This window comes from Symphalangus syndactylus, chromosome 10 (genome assembly GCF_028878055.3).
Source record: "Symphalangus syndactylus isolate Jambi chromosome 10, NHGRI_mSymSyn1-v2.1_pri, whole genome shotgun sequence".
Lineage (NCBI taxonomy): Eukaryota > Metazoa > Chordata > Mammalia > Primates > Hylobatidae > Symphalangus > Symphalangus syndactylus.
In genome coordinates, this window is record NC_072432.2 from 125,919,117 (window position 1) to 125,938,629 (window position 19,513).

Here is a 19,513-nt window from a genome sequence, read left to right on the forward strand (position 1 = left end):
TCCAAAAGGCCATTTGAAAATGTAGTGTGTGTGTGTGTGAGTGTGTGTGTGTGTAGTTTGTATTAGGGAAGAAGTTAGAATACGCCTTATGAGGAAAAAAGAAACAAAAAACACAAATAAATTTACAGCAGCAAATCATATCAATTGGTCATTATGTGCCATGTCTAATAGTCTCACTATATTTTAAAAAGAACTAGTTCCAGCTTTAAAAAAAAAATAAGGGAATAAGGCTCAAGTTCTTTTTCTCTCCATACAAGCTTGTTTTCTAAACTCACCTCACATATTTTTTTGAGACACTTTTCACACACTGGATAAATGCCTCACTCTGCACTGAGTGGTGAAATGAGGACAGGTCAGGGGGAGGGCCATGTCTGGCAGAACTCAAATCAATCCACCTGCATCTGTTAAGAACTTTTATTATCCATGAAATTTATCTTTGGCGCTTTCTTTTCTAAATAAATTTTCTGTCTCTGCTTGCATCAGAAATGCAAAGACTGAAACCAAGTTCTTTGCCAGCTTTTTACTTTTTATGAAAACAGTTAGTACCTTTTACAAGAGAACTTAATTTGCAATGATGTCTTCACTGCAAGTAGAGAGAGTGAAGGAAGATAAAGGAAGAGAAAGGAGAAGAAATGAGGATCAAGAGGAAACAGTTGGCAGAATAGCATCTACAGTGTGCCCAGCATCCTGCTCAGAGCTTTAGCAAGTGTGGAAGCAAGAAAGTAAGATGTGGCCAGGCACAGTGGCTCACGCCTGTAATCACAGCACTTTGGGAGGCTGAGGTGGGTGGATCACCTGAGGTCAGCAGTTCAAGACCAGCCTGGCCAACATGGTTGAAACCCCATCTCTACTAAAAATACAAAAATTAGCCAGGCATCTTGGCGTACACCTGTAATCCCAGCTATGCAGGAGGCTGAGGCAGGAGCATTGCTTGAACCTGGGAGGCAGAGATTGCAGTGAGCCAAGATGGTATCATTAGACTCCAGCCTGGATGGCAGAGCAAAACTTCATCTCAAAAAAAAAAAAAAAAGGAAGTAAGATGCTTCCCCACCTGACGATGACATGTGGCTATCACACGCAGGTAGGCAATGGAGGTCACACCTCTGATGATTCTTCTTTTCTTTATTGTGAATCCACCCTGCCCCAGTTTCCTGCATATCCAGTCATTCAAGTGCACAAATAGGAAAATAGAACGTTAGAAATGGAAAAGATCTTAGAGCTTCCCCTGCTCCTAACCTTATGTTATATACAGATAAAGAAACTGAGGCTCAGGGATGGGACACTTCAAGGACACAGAGTTGTTGACATCGCTGATTTGAACTAAAGCCTCTGAACTTCTCTCCAAACTTTCTGATGGAGCATGAAAGCAAGAAATTACGGAGTAAAAGTTATTCTTTCTAAGAAAATATATATATTTGATTCTTCTAATAGATCAGGGCCAGTAAACTAGGGCCTCTGGACCACATCTGGCCTGCTGTTTTTGATAGTTTGTTAGATCACAGTCACACTCATAGAGTTTTGTATTGACGATAGCTGCTTTCATGCTACAGCATAATTACAATGTAATTACAATGTAATGACAACAGCCTGTATACCTGCAAAGGTTAAAACATTTGCTACTTGTCCCTTTGTAGAAAAAATATTTGCTGACCCTTAACCTAGCTTACTACTTTGTGAGGCCAGGGAATATCACTGCTTTGTCCACCACTGTATCCCTAGCATCTAGCTTGATGGGTCTTCAAAACTTTATTGAATAAGAAATTGATAAATGAGATCAACTCAAATATCCAAGTGAAAATTTGTAGCAGGGAGTTGGATAAACAATGGAGAACTTTAAAGTGATCTGAGTGAACAGATAAGTTTTAGAGGCTTTCAAGATTTTGCAGTTTGAATTAATTTCTGCCCAAGTGCCATGTTTGTGCAGAGTAAAGGTAAGACTGGTACCTCCTGTCTAACTTAATTCTCCACTGTCCTTTATGACTGTCTTAGGTGTTGCTTGCCAAATATTCAAATTGTTCCCATTTGGGGCTGGGCCATGTGGCTAGTTTTAGCGGATGAGTTTAAGTGGAAGTTGACATATGTCATTTTCAAGCAGCGCAGTTCATTGGTAAGACCCTCCAGAGTTCTATGTTTTAGTCACAGTTACCAAAAATGCTCCCAGTAGTGACCGATATATCAACCTGGGCCCCTGATGCAGAAATGGGCAGGCAGAATGGAGGTCGCAGCTGAATCTCAATGACATGTAGTATAAGCTACAGATAATATTCCTTCTATATTTATTTGCATGCTAATTTTTCAAGAAAGCAAATGTCACCTTCCCACCTAAATATAAATCCCTTGACACCATCCAAAATCATGCTTATCACTCATTGAATTCCTCAAAACACCTCTTAACTTGATTTGAATGGATCACAGTCTTGATACATTGTTTATTCAGTCTGTCAATAAGTCTTTAATGATGCCTACTATGTGTATGGAAGAGACTGGCTAGTTGTTAATCAAACCTTTTTCCTTTTCCTCCTGGACATACAGTCAGACCACATTTCCCAGTCTCTCCTATAGCTACATGTAATCTTGTGACTGACTTCCAGCCAGTGAAATGTGGGTAGAGTAATTCTGAATGAGTTCTCTCTTGGCATGTAAAAATATCCTGCCTTGACTCCTACTTTCTTTCTTTCCTTATCTATTGATTTCCTTGTGATGATAGCAGAGCCTCCATCAGGCTAAGTTTCTGAAGGACTGTGTGGAGTAGAATCTCCAGTCCTTTCACATCCACCTACCATTTGGGCTTTACTTGAATGAGGAATAAAGCTTTTATTGTGGTACGCCATTGAGAGTTAAGGTTTTAACTTTACATCTGCTAGCATTACTTTAACTAAGAAAGCAGTCTTGGAGTGAGGGATTACAAGTTTTAACATATGGTCAGGAAGTTCTCATTGAGAAGGTGACATTTGAGCAAACTTGTAAGAGCAGAGGGAGAAGCCATGTAAACATGTGGAGAAAGAATGGTCTAGGCAGAGGGAACAGCATGTGCAAAGTCCCTGAGGCAAAAGCATGCCTGGCATGGTCAAGGATAGCAGTCAGCTCAGTGTGATTTAAACAAAGGATGGTGGATGAAGTAAATGAGAGCAGAAAGATGTTGCCAGATTTTACAGGGCTTGACAACTTTATAATACAATTCTAGGCACTGAACCTAGGCTTGTAGCTTATATGCCCAAAGGGCATTTTTTATTTTTTATTTTTTTTATTTTTTTGAGATGGAGTCTCACTTTGTCACCCAGGCTGGAGTGCAGTGGCATGATCTCAGCTCACTGCAACCTCTGCCTCCAAGGTTCAAGTGATTCTCCTGTCTCAGCCTCCTGAGTAGCTTGGATTACAGGCATGTACCACCATACCCAGCTAATTTTTGTATTTTTAGTAGAGATGGGGTTTCACTATGTTGGCCAGCCTGGTCTCGAACCCCTTACCTCAGGTGATCCTTCCAAAGTGCTGGGATTACAGGCGTGAGCCACTGCTCCAGGCCCCATTGTGCTCTTTTTTCAATAAATGTTATGGATCCATACTAATGACCAGTCAAGCAAGTAACCAATCATTTAATGGAGAAGAGGAAATCTCTTACATGAGAATTCCAAATCATATGACTGATCTGAGTATCTTATACTAAATAATAATATAAATGAGAGTATAAATGAACTCTCCTTGTTATAATTGTATGGGCACACTTTTAAGCTTCATACTCCATTTTAACTTTCCTTTGCAAGTATAGCAAAATTCTGTGCTCATATAGATTCAGAGAAAGGAGTTCATACAACTTACTATTTCCTATAAATCAGGATATAGGCACAACTAAATCATGACTTTTCCTACAAGAAGGGAGAAAAACTTAAAATCACTCCATACCTCATACAGACTCACAGAATGTTAGTGATTGCTGTCAGTGCAATGGGAGGTCAATATGAGATTTTCCAAATATTTGATTCCACTCTGGAGTTTGTCTTAACAATTGTCTTTTCAGGTGAGCTTAAGGTAAAAAAGATAACTGAATGCCTGTTCTTCTATTCCCTAAATATAATTAAGTCAAGAGGCTTATTGGACATGGCCATTAGTCTTAGTTTTCTGTCATCTTAATATCTAAATAGCATAAAATTAAGTAGTTTACTGTAGTTAGAAAATGACCAGTAGTAGAAAAATGAATGAGCAAATGCTGCAAATAGAAAATTTATAAAAGGAGAAAGTAAAATGCCTAGTATGTAACTGAAAAATATCTAATTGGCACAGTAATAAAAACTGCAGGGATGTATACCATTTTAAAAAGTATCAATTTGGTAAACTTAAATAAATCATAATGACCCTTTTAGACAAACATAGGAAAGTTGCTCTCTCATACAATAGTGATATAACAATGTAAACTTAAAAAAAAAAAAGAGAGAGCAATTTGGAAATATATACTGAAATTCTTAAAAGTATACATGATTCCTAGCTCTGCCTACTGAGAAGGCCTAGAATTAATACAACTCTAGTGGCAATGAGCACAACTAGTGCCCAGATCTTGGTTAGTCAATACCATTCACCAGTCAAAGAAACCAAGGCTCCTTGAAGAAATGGCTGACTTGGGGGCTGAGCAGGAAAAACACAAAGTAAGAAGCCTGGAGCAACCCACAGTAAAAGAAAGTTAGAAAAGAGAAACAAAGAATGTAGGACCCCAAACTGAAAGAGTTGGCCAAAGGCAGAAAACATGAGAAACAAATAAATAAAGACTGTATTGGATTGTAAGTCAAAGAATCAATAAATGTTATGGATCTATACTAATGACCAGTCAAGCAAGTAACCAATCATTTAATGAAGAAGAGGAAATCTCTTACATGAGAATTCCAAGCAATGTATGTGGTGGACTTAGTGACTTGGTTCCAAAGAATAAAGTATGGAAATAGAAAAATTGTAGCTGTGGAAAAATCTGGCAGACACCACTTTAAGCAAGTGGTAAAGATGAAGATTACCAGTAATAAGTCGTGATGACATCAGGTGCTCTCTTATATGAGTCAATGAGAAGAGTACCTCAACTCTCTTCCCTCAAATACTAATAATCCTAGTCTAATAATGACAAAACATCAGACAAACCCCAAATGAGGGATGTTCAGCTAAATACCTGATAAGTTCCCTTCAAAAACATCAAGGTCTTGTAACATAGGGAAAGCCTAAGCTGTTGTCACAGACTTTAGGTGACAAAAGAGACATGAGGACTAATGGAATATAGGATCCTAGATTGGATCCTGGAAGATGGAAGGTCAATGTATGGAAAAACTGGTGAAATCTTAATAAAGTCTATAGTTTAGAAAAAAACAATTTGATCAAGCAGTATTACTCCTAGGTAATTATCCTGTGGAAACTCTTAATGATGTATGATATCAGTTCTCAAACTTTAGCATACAACAGAATCACCTGCAGGGACTGCTATAATCAGATTTCTGGGCTCCGCTCCCAGAACTGTTATCCAATATATCTGCAGGGAGGAAGGGCCAGAGAATTTGCATTTCTAACCAGTTTTCAGGTGCTGCTGCTCAACTGATCTGGGAATTTCACTTTGATAAACCCTGACATAGGCAAACATTTGCTATAAGAATATTTACTGTCATAATTATGGATTGGATTACATAATTTTTCTCCTCTTCTCTTTTCTTTTTTTGAGACAGGGTCTCACTCTATCGCCCAGGCTAGAGTCCAGTGGCACGATCTAGGCTCACTGCAACCTCTGCCTCCTGGGTTCAAGTGATACTCCTGCCTCAACCTCCCGAGTAGCTGGGATTACAGGCACCTGCTACCACACCCAGCTAATTTTTGTATTTTGGTAGAGATGGGGTTTTGCCATATAGCTCAGGCTGGTGTGGAACTCCTGGATACAAGTGGTCTTCCCACCTCAACCTCCCAAAGTGCTGGGATTACAAGCGTGAGCCACCATGTCCGGCCATTTACTATCTTTTTCTTATTAATGTTTTCAAACATTTAAAAATATTTTCAAATGCTTCTATAATATTTGTGCTGCTTTTGCAGTAAGATAAAAATATTAATTTAAGTTAAAAAGGCAACCCTTTCTGACATGAGGCTCTTAATATTTACATGAGATTTTTGTGTTTTTGAAGGATAACTGATGCACAGGGAATGCTTTTAGTGGCTGCTTTTTAAAACTAATGTTCAATTCATTAAAGTGACAAATCAAAAACCCTAGTTTTCCCTTAAGCTTTCAAGTTTAACCTAAAAATAACATTATCACAGTTATAAGTCTACTGATACCTAACAGTCATTTCCAAGAGAACTAATTAATATTTTGACACTCTTCTAAATATTCTGTCCCATTTATAAACATAGCTAAACTGCCTTAAAATACTTTAAACTTCATTTATAAATTTAATATAATAGATTCTATTATTATATATTTTAAATATCTGTTCAACAAGCAAAACTTTCCCAGATCCTTTGACATTGCAAGTTAATGTATTAAATTATACTTTAAAAATATAATATAATCTCAAGTTCTTTAAAATAGCCTAACATTATCTATAAACTTAGTCAAAATCTCATATATTTCAACTTAAAATTCCAAGTCTAAACTGAATGACTCAACATGTTCTATGTTTCCTCATAAAGCTAATCTTTTAGAATTTTAAAATGCCAAATTCTTTTAAATGTGACAATCATTTGAAATGCCAGAAACCCAGATTATTCCTAAACCTAACATAAATGATCAGTTCGATGGCTCTGATTTAGTTTTTTGTATATGTGCTGTTGTGGGCTGACTTGTATGTCCTGCCTCAATCCTCAAATTCATATGTTGACATCCAAACCCTCACTATCTCAGTATATGACCTTATCTGGAGATGGGGTCTTTACAGCCCTTAAGATTAAGTTAAAATGAGGGAACAGAGAGTGATACCATAAGAAGGTGGGAAGAATGTGCTTTGAAGACCATGTTGGCTATTTCACAAGTTGGGGAGAGCAGGTGAGCTGAGAGCTGATAACTGAAAGGAAGTCAGTATGAAGCAGCGAAAAGAACTTAGCTCCTCGTTGGGAGGAGTAAAATGTGTTAATAGGCAAGCACCCTAGTGAAGTTAATGTATTCATCCGTTCCACATGTAAAACACACTCCTTTGGGATAAGTGACATTATCTAGCAGAGTCTACTGTTAGCATATTCATAATCCCTGAGTAACTGAGAAAGACAGTTTCTCTGAGCCCCTGTATTGGTTTCTTTTTCTTCTCTGTTTTGCTTCCCCACTCCCCTAAGGATCTTGCCTGGAATTGCCTCTCAAACTACATGCACTCAAGTCTTTGGTTTGATATTCCAACCTATGACAGTAATGCACAATTTATAAAATTGTATCTGGAGAGAGAAAGCTAATATGGATGTTTTAGGGGATGGTGGTAAGGGAGCAATCTCCTATTGTTGTAGTATAAAAAAAACAGTGAATTTGGAGTCAGAAAACTTGTATTGGAATCTTAATACTATCACATATTAGATGAGTGCACTTGGGAAATGGACCTCTTTGAATCGCCAAATCCTACTTTATAAAATGAAGGTAATAAAGGATTATGAAATGAGGTAATCTATGCCAAAGTGTCAAGCACATAGTAGGTACTCAGGAAATAGGAATTTCCTTTCTCATTGTTTATATATTTGTGTTATTGATACATAGTTGAAAAGATAATGTGATGTAGAGAGAAAAGATTCTATATCAAACAAGCTTACATTTAACTTCAGTCCTGGCTGCAGACCATGATCCTGGGTCCAGTATTCAATAAAAGAAATAGTAGCTTTCCCCTCTTCTAGAACTAAGATTATTAAAGGCCTTTGTATTAAAGAGATAGATTTTACTCTAACAAATATCCCAGATGTGTATGACGTAATCTGAATTGTAATGTGGAATTAAAATATTGCATACCATGATCCCATCAATCAATTCAAACACCCCTCTTCAATTTGATGTTAAAAGTTTTATTACGTTATGATTGTGGAAAATTTGTAGATAATGTATTAGAACAAAAATCCATTGCAATGTGTTAGCACAAATCTAAATTTTAGGCTCCATAGGCCAGTCTTTTGAAATAGATTTATCAAGTGACTTGTATCTGAATGGTTAATCAGGTGCATTGGTAATGCTGGACAACTCAGAGCCATATTGTATATGCAGTATCCACACACATATACACACATACTAGGGTATTTATTTAACATGTATATAATTGTTAGTTTATGTCGGTCACTTTAGTTCCAAAATCAAAGAACTTGGCCCTATTAGCCAGAACTTAATTGTCTTGGTCACTTATCCCTACTGAAGACAGTATGATTATTAATCCTGAATTTTATAAGAGTCCATTAACTGAGATTGGCAGTGTGTTCCTAATTTTAAAAATCATTGATTTTACTCTATTCAAGCAAATGTTAATTTGGATGTAGAACTTGAAGGCTTAACTTTGTTACACTGATCATTGGGCTTTGCAAGGATTAAAAACTAAATGTGAAAATTCTGTCAGTGAAGTTGTGTTGAATTCAATGTTGAGCTATTACCTGTACATGGAAAACATGAATAATGAAATAATAGAAGGTGTTTTAAAAAGAACACTTATTTTATGGCATTATCCTAAATACTTTATGCACAACATACCAATATATTCTCAGAACCAGCAGATAGAGTAAGGCCATCCCATTTTCAGTGAGAAAACAGAGGTTAAGGGAAGAGAAATTATTGTCCATGGCCTTGTGCTAATAGATGTTAGAATGGGGCTTTGGAACCGATACCATTGACTTCAAAATTTTTGTACTCACTAGTAGCCTATAATGATTCATGATCAAACAAAATTTTACCTAAAATTCCAAGAGTCTCACAGCCTTTCAAGCTTGTGCCTGGGCCCAAGGACTCTGGGCCAAGAATCTTTTTACTAGTTGCTGCCACTCATGCATGCCTCAGCTTCTCGCCTTCTCCAGAGTTTAATCCCTTCATTAAAAACCACCATTGTTCCCTTTTGTTGACAAATTTGAGATGTCTTTTTTGATTTTTACATGAAGGGACCCTGGATAAGGCCTCATCTCCTTTCTAGCTCCATTCCCTTATGGGCTTTGTCTCCACTTCAGAACTACATGACTTCCAATTCAGTCAAACAGAGCTTCTTGCTATTCTCCCTGTACCAGCTTCTGAGGGCTGCAGTAACAAAGGCCCACAGACTGGGCGGCTTAAACAGCAGAAATGTATTGCCTCACACTTCTGGAGGCAGAAGCCTGAGATCAACGTGACAGCAGGGCTGGTTCCTCCTGAGGGCCATCAGGGAGGAATCTGTTCCAGGTCTCTCCTTCAACTTCTAGTGCTTTGCTGGCAATCTTTGGTGTTTCTCCCTTGGTTCCTGCTGTACCCTCCCCCCAATCTCTGCACTAATCTTCACACAGTATTCTCCTTCCATGCATATCTTTGTCCAAATTTCCCTATTTTATAAGGACACCAGTCATACTGGATTAGGGGCTCACCTTATTCCAGTATGACTTCATCCCTTCATCCTAATTACATTATCAATGACCCTATTTTTTTTTCTTTTTTTGTTTTTTTTTTTTTGAGACAGACTCTCACTCTGTTGCCCAGGCTAGAGTGCAGTGGTGTGATCTTGGCTCACTGCAACCTCTGCCTCCTGGATTCAAGTGATCTCCTGCCTCAGCCTCTGAGTAGTTGGGATTACAGGCATCTGTCACCACACCTGGATAATTTTTGTATTTTTAATAGAAATGGGGTTTGATTATGTTGGCCAGGCTGGTCTTGAACTCCTGACCTCAAGTGATCCTCCCACCTCGGCCTCCCAAAGTGCTGGGATTACAGGCGTGAGCCACTGCACCCAGCCCCAGTGACCCTATTTCTAACTAAGGTCACTGACATTCCATGGCACTGAAGCTAGAGCCTCAACATATGACTTTCAGGCAAACACAATTCAAACTATAACACCTCCTGGTACACCAAACAGTTCTGTGTTTTCAACCCCAGAGGATGCTCTTTTAGACTGTTCTTTCCCTACTACTTTAGAGTGAATTTCTAGTCAACATTTAAGGCCGTCCCCAAAGTAAATGTTTTTGCGAAGACATCTCTAACTCTTGCAGGTTGTTGGTTACCATTTCCAAACCTGAAGGATGCTCTTCTTGATCTGATAGCCCTCCTTACATGTGAGGGTGTAAGTTGTCATTTCTTTTGAAACAGTAAGCCCTTCAAGGGCTGTATCCATATCTTTTTCACTTCTGTCTCTTTAGTGCTATCTGGTGTCTGGCACACAGTGAGTGACCAGTAAAAGTCGTGGAGTGAGTAAAGCAAACATTCTCCTTACTCTATTAGGGTCCTTCTGACTTTCTGGTAAAGGAGGAGTAAGGGGTGGTCTTCTTGAGACTATTAATCTTACAAAATATGAGACTTCATGTTTAAGGATATGCGTATTGAAAACTTTTGCTTTGCTAAATAAAATAAAAGAGCTAAGATGATATTTTCTGGTGAAATTGTCTGATGTCATTTCTCATGTCCAGTGTCTAAAATTTGCCAAGCTTCAGCTTCATGCAGTCTCTCCCACTTCCTGGCTGGTGTTTAGCCATTCCAGAGGTCAACCAGATGCTTGCGCAGCTGTCTTGCGTGCTCTTGACACTTTCCAAAGTTAGGCTAGGCCTCAGGAATGTGAAGCTATGAATTTTCCTGGTAATTTTTCCAGGGCTTGCCATCTCAATATGTGTCTTGCTTGTTCGTATCCACAGGTTCATGCCAGTTGGGATTTGAAGGCAAATCCCAGCTAAGTACCTCATTCGAGGTGCAAACTGTAATGATAAATGCGTAACTCCATTGAGCAGAGTCTCTGTGGTGGAAACACAATGATGAATGCAATTCTGAGTTCTATCAGTCTTACTGGGATGCAAGTTGTTTAGTAGTCACAAATGGCTTAGCCATAATGCAGTCAGCATTCCCAGAGTAAAGCATTTCCATTCCTGTCACTACAAAGGATAAATTAGCTCCTACAATGGAGGAAATAGAAATAGCTTCTTAAACACTGTCTTTAAGAGGTTGCTTAAAACCCTTACCATGACTGTCTCCATCACAGACAGCTGTGTTATTTGTTGATTTTAATACTGATGATTTGCATTCACGTAATAAGGACTCAGAATTACTTTACAAATAGTCTCCTTACACCTTACACTGCTGTTGCAAAGTAAGTACATGGTTAATTGTATTTTGTTCATTTTTCCAGGCAGGATCATGAGCCATTGAGTTTAATTTACCTAGAGCATACACTGATTTCATAATACACAAGACTGAGAAAACAACTGCAAAGTAATGTGGTTTATTTTCTTAACAGACATTCTAGAAATTCAATATCACAATCTAGAATATAAATGAAATGTCCTTATTTAAATGTTGCTGACATTGCCAGAATTTAGCTTTGGGTAGCCTTAGTGGTAAAAGTGTATGATTTGTCCTTTGGCATTTTAGAAATGGTCAGACGACATCCAGAACCAAGTCTGGTGAATACAGTGTGTGGCCCCACTGCCTGACAGAGATTGGCGATCAGAAATAAAACACTGATTTCCATGCAGGTATACCTTCTAATGTGGCTGTTCTGTAAATTTTCACATTACCTGAAATGTTTTCAAATACAGCAGCATTACTGGAAAAAGTGTATACAGCCTCTCAAGATATGTGTATGATAAGTCAGCATTCGAATATATAGGTTTGGGTATATTTTCTCTAAATAGTCCCTTGGCCAGGCACGGTGGCTCACACCTATAATCTCAGCACTTTGGGAGGTCGAGGTGGGAGGATCACTTGAGGTCAGGAGTTCAAGACCAGCCGGGCCAACATGGTGAAACCCCATCTCTACTAAAAATACAAAAATTAGCCATGTGTGGGGGCACACACCTGTAATCCCAGCTACTCGGGAGGCTGAGGCAGGAGAATCACTTGAACCCAGGAGGCAGAGGTTGCAGTGAGCCAAGATCACACCACTGCAATCCAGCCTGGGTGATAGAGCAGGACTCCATCTCAAAAAAAATAAAATAAAAATAAATAAATAAATAGATAACATAGCCCCTCAACCCCACTCCCATCTCACTTGCCCTACCACCATTAGTGATTTGGTCTCAATTCTTCCTGTACCCATAAAAAGGGTTTCTGACTTTGTATACCCATTTTAGAGTTCCATGCCTCTGAGAACACACTACACCTCCTGTCCAACTTAAATATTTACTTCTTACATTACACCCCAGTTTTGGTATCTGTTGTAGACTCAGACCCTGACTAAGGAATGGATCAGCCCAGAAGATGTCTAGGATGCTAATCTTTGTGGAGCGCCAAACGTTACAAGTGTGACCAAACCTTTCTGAAAAGGAAAGGAGACTGAGAAAATTGTAACTGCTCAAATTCCTCTTCTTACTCTACTAATAAAAGCCAATGCTTATATGTAGTCCAGTCTGTAGCAGGCATTGTTAGAAGTGAATAAACTTTATTAACTTCTTTAAATCTCACAACTTAATGATGTAGATACGATTATTATTCTCATTTTACGGATGAGGAAACTTGAGGCAGAGAGAGGTTAAAAAATAGCATGGCTAGGAAGTGCCATATCTCATATGATGAATACTAAAGTTACTATGGAAAATACTTCAAAAATCTCTTTAAGAAATGCCCGAAACCACTGCCCCACCAGGTTATATTTGAGAATCGTAACATGTTCATTTCATTTAGCTCCTCACTAAGGAGGATAAGCCCAGAGGGCAGTTGGGGTTTTTGCTTGGCTGAGGGTATGTACATTCTGTGGCCAGAGCTGATTGTTCAGGGCAAGGAAGAGAGTAAGCCCAGCTGCCTGCTGCCAGGCCCTTCTCTGTCCTTCCCCCAGGCAGCTCTCAATTTCTTCTCCAAATCAATGTGAACAAATGACCCAAGTATGCACGTTGGAAAGGGTAGCAGTGTATTAGTCTGCTTGGGGTGTTAAATTATTAGCCTGCATGAAGAGCCTATATATCTTTGTCAGAAGCTGCTCAGGTTGAATGTATTTTAATGAAATCAGGCCCTGAAATAATTTAAAAAAGGAAAGGAGAGCTAGAACAGCAGAAAACTCAGAGCACAAGTGATACAGGCACTAGCACTACGTCCTGATGATAGGATGGGACTTGTCTCCCTAAACCACGAGAACTCCCATGAAGAGACTGTGTAATGGGCTTTGTTGGCTTGTTTTCGTCCTGTGGGAGAGAAGCTCGGCTGTGGTTGTACTGCCTTATGACACTGGGGTGTTTGCTGTAGTGGTGGAACCTTTTTCCTCCTCAGGAAAATCTAAGTTCTTCACATCAAGATTCTCGAAGAATTTTACATACTTGCAGCTGAACTAAGCCATCATTAGGCCAGAAACATAGAAATGGAGTTTTATGTTAGGAAGAGACTGCCATGCCTGCATTGAGGAACTTGACTCAGGCCAACAGAGATATGCTACCTAGAAAGTTTATCAGCAGGCTGGGCACAGTGGCTCATGCTTGTAATCCCAGCACTTGGGGAGGCTGAAGTGGGCGGATTGCTTGAGGTCAGCAGATTTTTATGGATACACCATAAAGAATGTGTCATAATTACATTATCTTCCCTTCCCAATATCCACACTATCCCAGTGGACCCACTCTGCCAGCAACTACTGTTTCTTCAAATTTATCTTGCTTTTTGCATAAAGAACTGTTTTCTTAAAGTCCTGTTTCTGTTTAGGAAGCTCTCATGAATCCAGATGACGCTAAAATATAAACCCCAATGGTATGTATTTCCAGGCTTCCAACAAATATATTGCTCTGTATTCTCAACTAGCTTAACTTTGATCCCTAACTAAAAAATGTTTGCTGGTCCCATCAACATATGCATTTATGAGATCACCAATAAGATGGTGTGATTTCAGGGGGTCTAGGAAAGGTGGTAATCCCCATATATTTCTCTCATTCACTTGGATGTAGCCTGCTATTTCATTATTAGCATTTCTTTCATTCACTTCAGATTTTGATCTTGTGAAGGGTGCTCCCACCTAAGAGATAAGCATTTCAAACTTACACTTCAGTGTGAAGGACTTTTCTGAAGGCAAATAAAATAGGTCGATATTCACAGAATAAGAGGGTACTTGAAGTAAAAGAAGAAGCTGTCACTACATACAGGATATTTCATGTGTGTGTGTGTGTGTGTGTGTGTGTGTCCTCAGAGATCTGAAATACACAAACATGGTTACCATCTTACACAAAAATCCAAAGATATTTCATTTCAGTAAATTGATTTATGTTAACTAAGGATCCAGGAGATAGTCTATAATTCATGCTGCACTTCTATTTAAGTTTAGAGGGAGGAATATTTGGCTGGAGAACTGTGATCTGTTATCCACATGGACCCAGAAATCAGCATCCAAATTTTCAAGAACCAACACTACATTTCAAGCCTTCTGTCACATATTCACCCCAATACACTCATATCTGTAGAACTCTATGTCCAGATTGTTGATCTAGGCTATCTGAAAAATGCCAATTCTACTCTTAGGCCAACCCTTTAGGTAGATTATCTATTCGGAAAGACATACCATTTTCAAAGTTTCACCTATTGGTTCTGGAGTCAGAGATAAACTTTCTCTATAAGAATATAGTTCAACAGGCCCATCATCTTTTCCTTTTTTGCATTATCTCCTAGAGAAGAATTCTACGAATTTTGCACCACACTAGTTTCTTAAAATCCAATTCCTCTTTCCTTGATATTTATTTAGGGTCACGATCCAGAAAACCTTAAGAATCATTTCTATCATCTGATCTCTTCTTCTCAATTCCTTGTTAATTTCACTCTACCTATAATTTACAGTGGGTATAACATTTCACATTCACAAATGTACATGTGCAAAAATATGTTTTTGCAAAACTAAGTGTAGCTTTACAACCTTATAGTATCTGTTTCCACCAGATAGCCAAAAACTTACACCAATTCAAAGTTATTCACTCACTTCCAGTTAAGAACTTTGTATCTTTGTGTGCCACCAAATCAATCCAGGAGTTTCTCTACTTTGCTATCCTTCTCCATGGAAGTTAAATAAGTTCCCAGGTGGCTGAAATATTGTGACTTATTGTCCTGGGATAAGGTGAGGGCTATCTGGCCTTCATGTTACATCGTGTCCTCTTTGACCGTTGCTAAGATGTGGCTTGTAACACTTGATCGTGCACATCCATTTCTGGCCCTGCTACATCTGCTGTGGTTATCTGAGATCCAAGCTCCGACCCCAGACAACACTTGACATCATGTTAGCCCAAAAAGCAAAGCCAGTTAGCCCCTCTGTGCTCTTCCTTGAGGGCTGACGAATTCTTGCCGGCCTTTTCCAGGCTACACTGAGGTGCTCATATTGATGCCCTGCCTGTCAAGTATCCACTTCAGCTTTGGTTGGACTTGGAGCACTTCTCAGAGGCCTGCAGTCTCCTAGACTATCCTCGGATAGGCCAGGTCTTCTCTTCTAAGACCCAGGGTTTCTGACAGTGTTTACATAATCCATCCTGAACAACACATTCATTCTAAGGTACCAACCAGTTACTCCTGGCCCCTGATTCTCCCTTCCTACTCTCTGGATGCACCTTTGTCTCTTGGGGGTGGGAAGCTGCTCTGGGATCATTACTCAAGATATCCCCCCTCTACAAGTCATGCCATAAACATTCTACTATGAGCCGTCCATCGTTGTCAGTATTTGGAGCTTAATAAATTTTTTTTTTTTTTTTTTTTTTTTTGTGAGACAGAGTCTCACTGTGTCGCCCAGGCTGGAATGCAGTGGTGCCATCTCACTGCAAGCTCTGCCTCCCGGGTTCATGCCATTCTCCTGCCTCAGCCTCCCGAGTAGCTGGGACTACAGGCGCCCGCCACCATGCCCGGCTAATTTTTTGTATTTTTAGTAGAGAGGGGGTTTCACCGTGTTAGCCAGGCTGGTCTCGATCTCCTGACCTCGTGATCTGCCCATCTCAGCCTCCCAAAAAACCTTTTTCTATAAGAAATTCCAGCTCATACTGTAACAGGACTTGCACTTAAGGCTCGTAGTTCTGCTATTTTCAGCAATGTCTGATTTGATGTTGGAAATTTAGTGATAATTTCTTTCTTTCTGGCAGTTTCTGGTCACCCCTGGGGACAGTACCAATGGAAGATAGTTTTGGTTTTCTTAGGGACTTCCAGTAAGCTGAAACTTCCCTCTTCTCCTTCATATTTTATTTAAAGCTTGTTTCCATAAAAGTCATCACAAACCACTTTGTCATCTTTGTTTTTTTTTCTCTCTCTCTCTTTTTATTTTTTTCTTTTTGTACAGGCATTGCTTGCTACATTTATTAACTTGTCAAAGCTACTTAATCTAAGGGTTGTGTCCCTGTGAAAGACAAAATGCACTTGGTAATTAAAGAGATTATTTTATTCAGTCAAACCATTCATTAATGAAGAGCAAGGACACCTGGGGCTTAGAAAGGCAGGTAAACAAGAGGGCCATGAAGAAACATAGGCAGGGAGACTTAGAGGTTTGGAGAAGAGTGTGAAGGGCATTCTTATTGTGGAATATGCCAGGCAGGGTGATTCTTGGTGGTTAGCCATTTCCCAGAACATCAGTAAAGGATTAAAGTTCAACATTGTCAGTTCCCCTTTTTGTTCAAGAAGAATATTATTCTTTGTTCTGTAATCCGATGATTACTCAGAAGGTTAAAAAAAAAAAAAAAGCCAACAAAAAAAAACCCTTTACAAACTTTTACTAAAACAGACAAGGTAAACACAAGTTCTTTTTAAAAATCCTGTAAATAAACCCATCAAACCCTAACTAACTTTGACCCCATGGTAAATAAATTTCCCCTTTGTTTTTTTGGAGAACTTTGTACATCTATTCAGGTTTTGTCTTGCACAACAACAGTCAGTCATTTCACCTTAGGACAAAACCATTCTCACACTAGTATTTTTCAGCAGACAAGCTGAGCTCATGAATATACAACTCACAACTTTCTGCAGCCACACATTCCTTATAGTACAACTTTACGAAGTGGTAAAAATCAGCATGTTCATTAACAGGCCCAAATATATCATCTCCAAGTAACAGAAAATAAGACGCAAAATATAGATAAACTTAAGACTTTGCTTTGTTTCAGTACTCTGTCTTACTAGGAAATGATTTAGGTATTCAATAAATATCTATCAATTAACTAACTTTAGTGTAAATCTGAGGTTTTAAGTTGCCTAAAGATCTTGGAAATTATCTTCAAGCTGACGTACTATAAAACATAATTACTAGTGAAATAAAGTTTGTCATTGTAATAATTTATTTGGTTAAACACAAATTTATACTTTCCATAATTTTAAACATTAATCTTAAACATTAGTAATACAAGCTTAATAAATCAGTAAACTTGTATACATTTACATAGAACGTTCCCAAGTAGAAATAAAAATCTATGTATATATCATGCTTAACCCTGATAAATCAGAGAAGACATAGCTGTTTTTATTAAAACCAAAATATTAAACTAGTCTTGTTTGCCAAAGCTTTATCTAAATTATGTGAACTTGAATTCCTAAATCATATCCAAGTTAGTTTCTGTAAAAATAATTTTTAAATCAAGACATTGAAAGTGTTTGAGATTCAGTTTTCACTTATTTTTTATTTTTTAATTTTTTTCATTTTTGTGGAGAATGGGGTCACGCTATATTGCCCAAGCAGGTCTCCAACTCCTGGGCTCAAGCTATCCTCTTGCCTCGGCCTCCCTAACAGCTGGGATTACAGGCGTGAGCCACCGCACCCAGCTAGATTCAATTTTCTTAATTTCTGGAAATATTAGGAATATTCAATTTATATAAGTATTTACTTATCTCTGAAATAACAAGAATAGAGCACCATTAAGAGATTTTATAATCTAATGACTAATATCATCCTATGTTAGAGAAATGTTACACATTCACACAATGAGAGGTAAAGGCCTCTCTGATTTATAAATACATAAGCATGCAGGCATAGAGAGAGCTTACAGTTTCAATTCTGAAATTTTAGCCATGGGTCAAGTATAAATACATAATTACAAAACTCATTGGTTCATATCAAAGAGCTGTTCTTTTCACAGCAGGTATGAATCCTCAATTTATTTGAGCTCAATATGGACAGGTAGGCAAACATAAGAGATTAACACACCAGATTGTCCGTCAGCTCTCACCCAAGAGAGACAAGACTTCTATAAAATCATTAATCTATTTACAGGATCACCAAATGGTCAGACCACAAAACCAAAAGAAGCCACAATCCAGCTGGGCACGGTGCCTCACGCCTGTAATCCCAGCACTTTGGGAGCCCGAGGTGTGCAGATCGCCTGAGGTCAGGAGTTCAAGACCAGCGTGACCAACATGGTGAAACCTCATCTCTACTAAAAGTACAAAAATTAGCTGGGCGTGGTGGCACATGCCTGTAATCCTAGGTACTTCGGAGGCTGAGGCAGGCGAATCACTTGAACTCGAGTGGCGGAGGTTTCAATGAGCTGAGATCTTGCCACTGCACTCCAGCCTGGGTGATAAAAGTGAAACTCCATCTCAAAAAAAAAAAAAAAAAAAAAGAAAAGAAAAGCCACAATTGGAAATCAAGTGAGTTCTTACAAGCAATCAAAGTCAAGGGCCCACCATGCTGCCAATGGGAGCGGGTCCCCAGAGCACAGGAATTGGGAGTCCAGCACGAAGAGTCAGAACCACCCCTGGTCCTCAGAGCGCCCATCAGGAATGGAGCACAAAGGGCTCCAGCAAGCCTCCTTGCCTGGGTGGAACAAACAGAGATCTGAAAGCAAGATGTGATCCTATCCAAGTCATGTCACCAAAGCTGTGAAAGACAAGTGCCCTATAAAGTTAAGGGTATGATTTTATTCAGGCAGAACATTCATGAATGTGGAACATCTCAAAGAAGAGGGAGAAAGCCTGGAGTTTTGAAAAGGAAGTCATGAGAAAGGATGGACTGGAAGTCTTACGGGATTCACAAGAGAAGGCATTCTTGCAATATGTGAGGGCAATGTGGCCCTTTGTGATGAGCCATTTCCCTGAACACAGAAGCTGGGGAGATTTTTTAACTGTTAAACTCTGAGGCTCGTACAAATCTCAAAATTTTCACCCCATCACCTTCTAGTAGGTCTCAACTGGTACAGAGGTTGAGAGTTTGTGGTAGGTAAGGAGGCAGAGCTGTATAACTTGGAAAAGTTACTAAAGTGATTTTGATTATGCTGTCTTCCAATCAAAATCAAAATAACTCATTAACACTTTTTAAATGTTAACTGCTGAAATAATATTTTGGATGTATTGGATTATATAAAATAATTACTAAAATTAATTCCATTTGTTTCTTTTTACTTTAAAAAATGCAATTAACTTGTTATGTTTGTTTTAAAACACCTTTATTGAAATAAGGATTAATATGCCAGACAATTCTCCCATTTACATTGTACAATTTAATGTTGTTTTTACATGTTCATAGGGTTG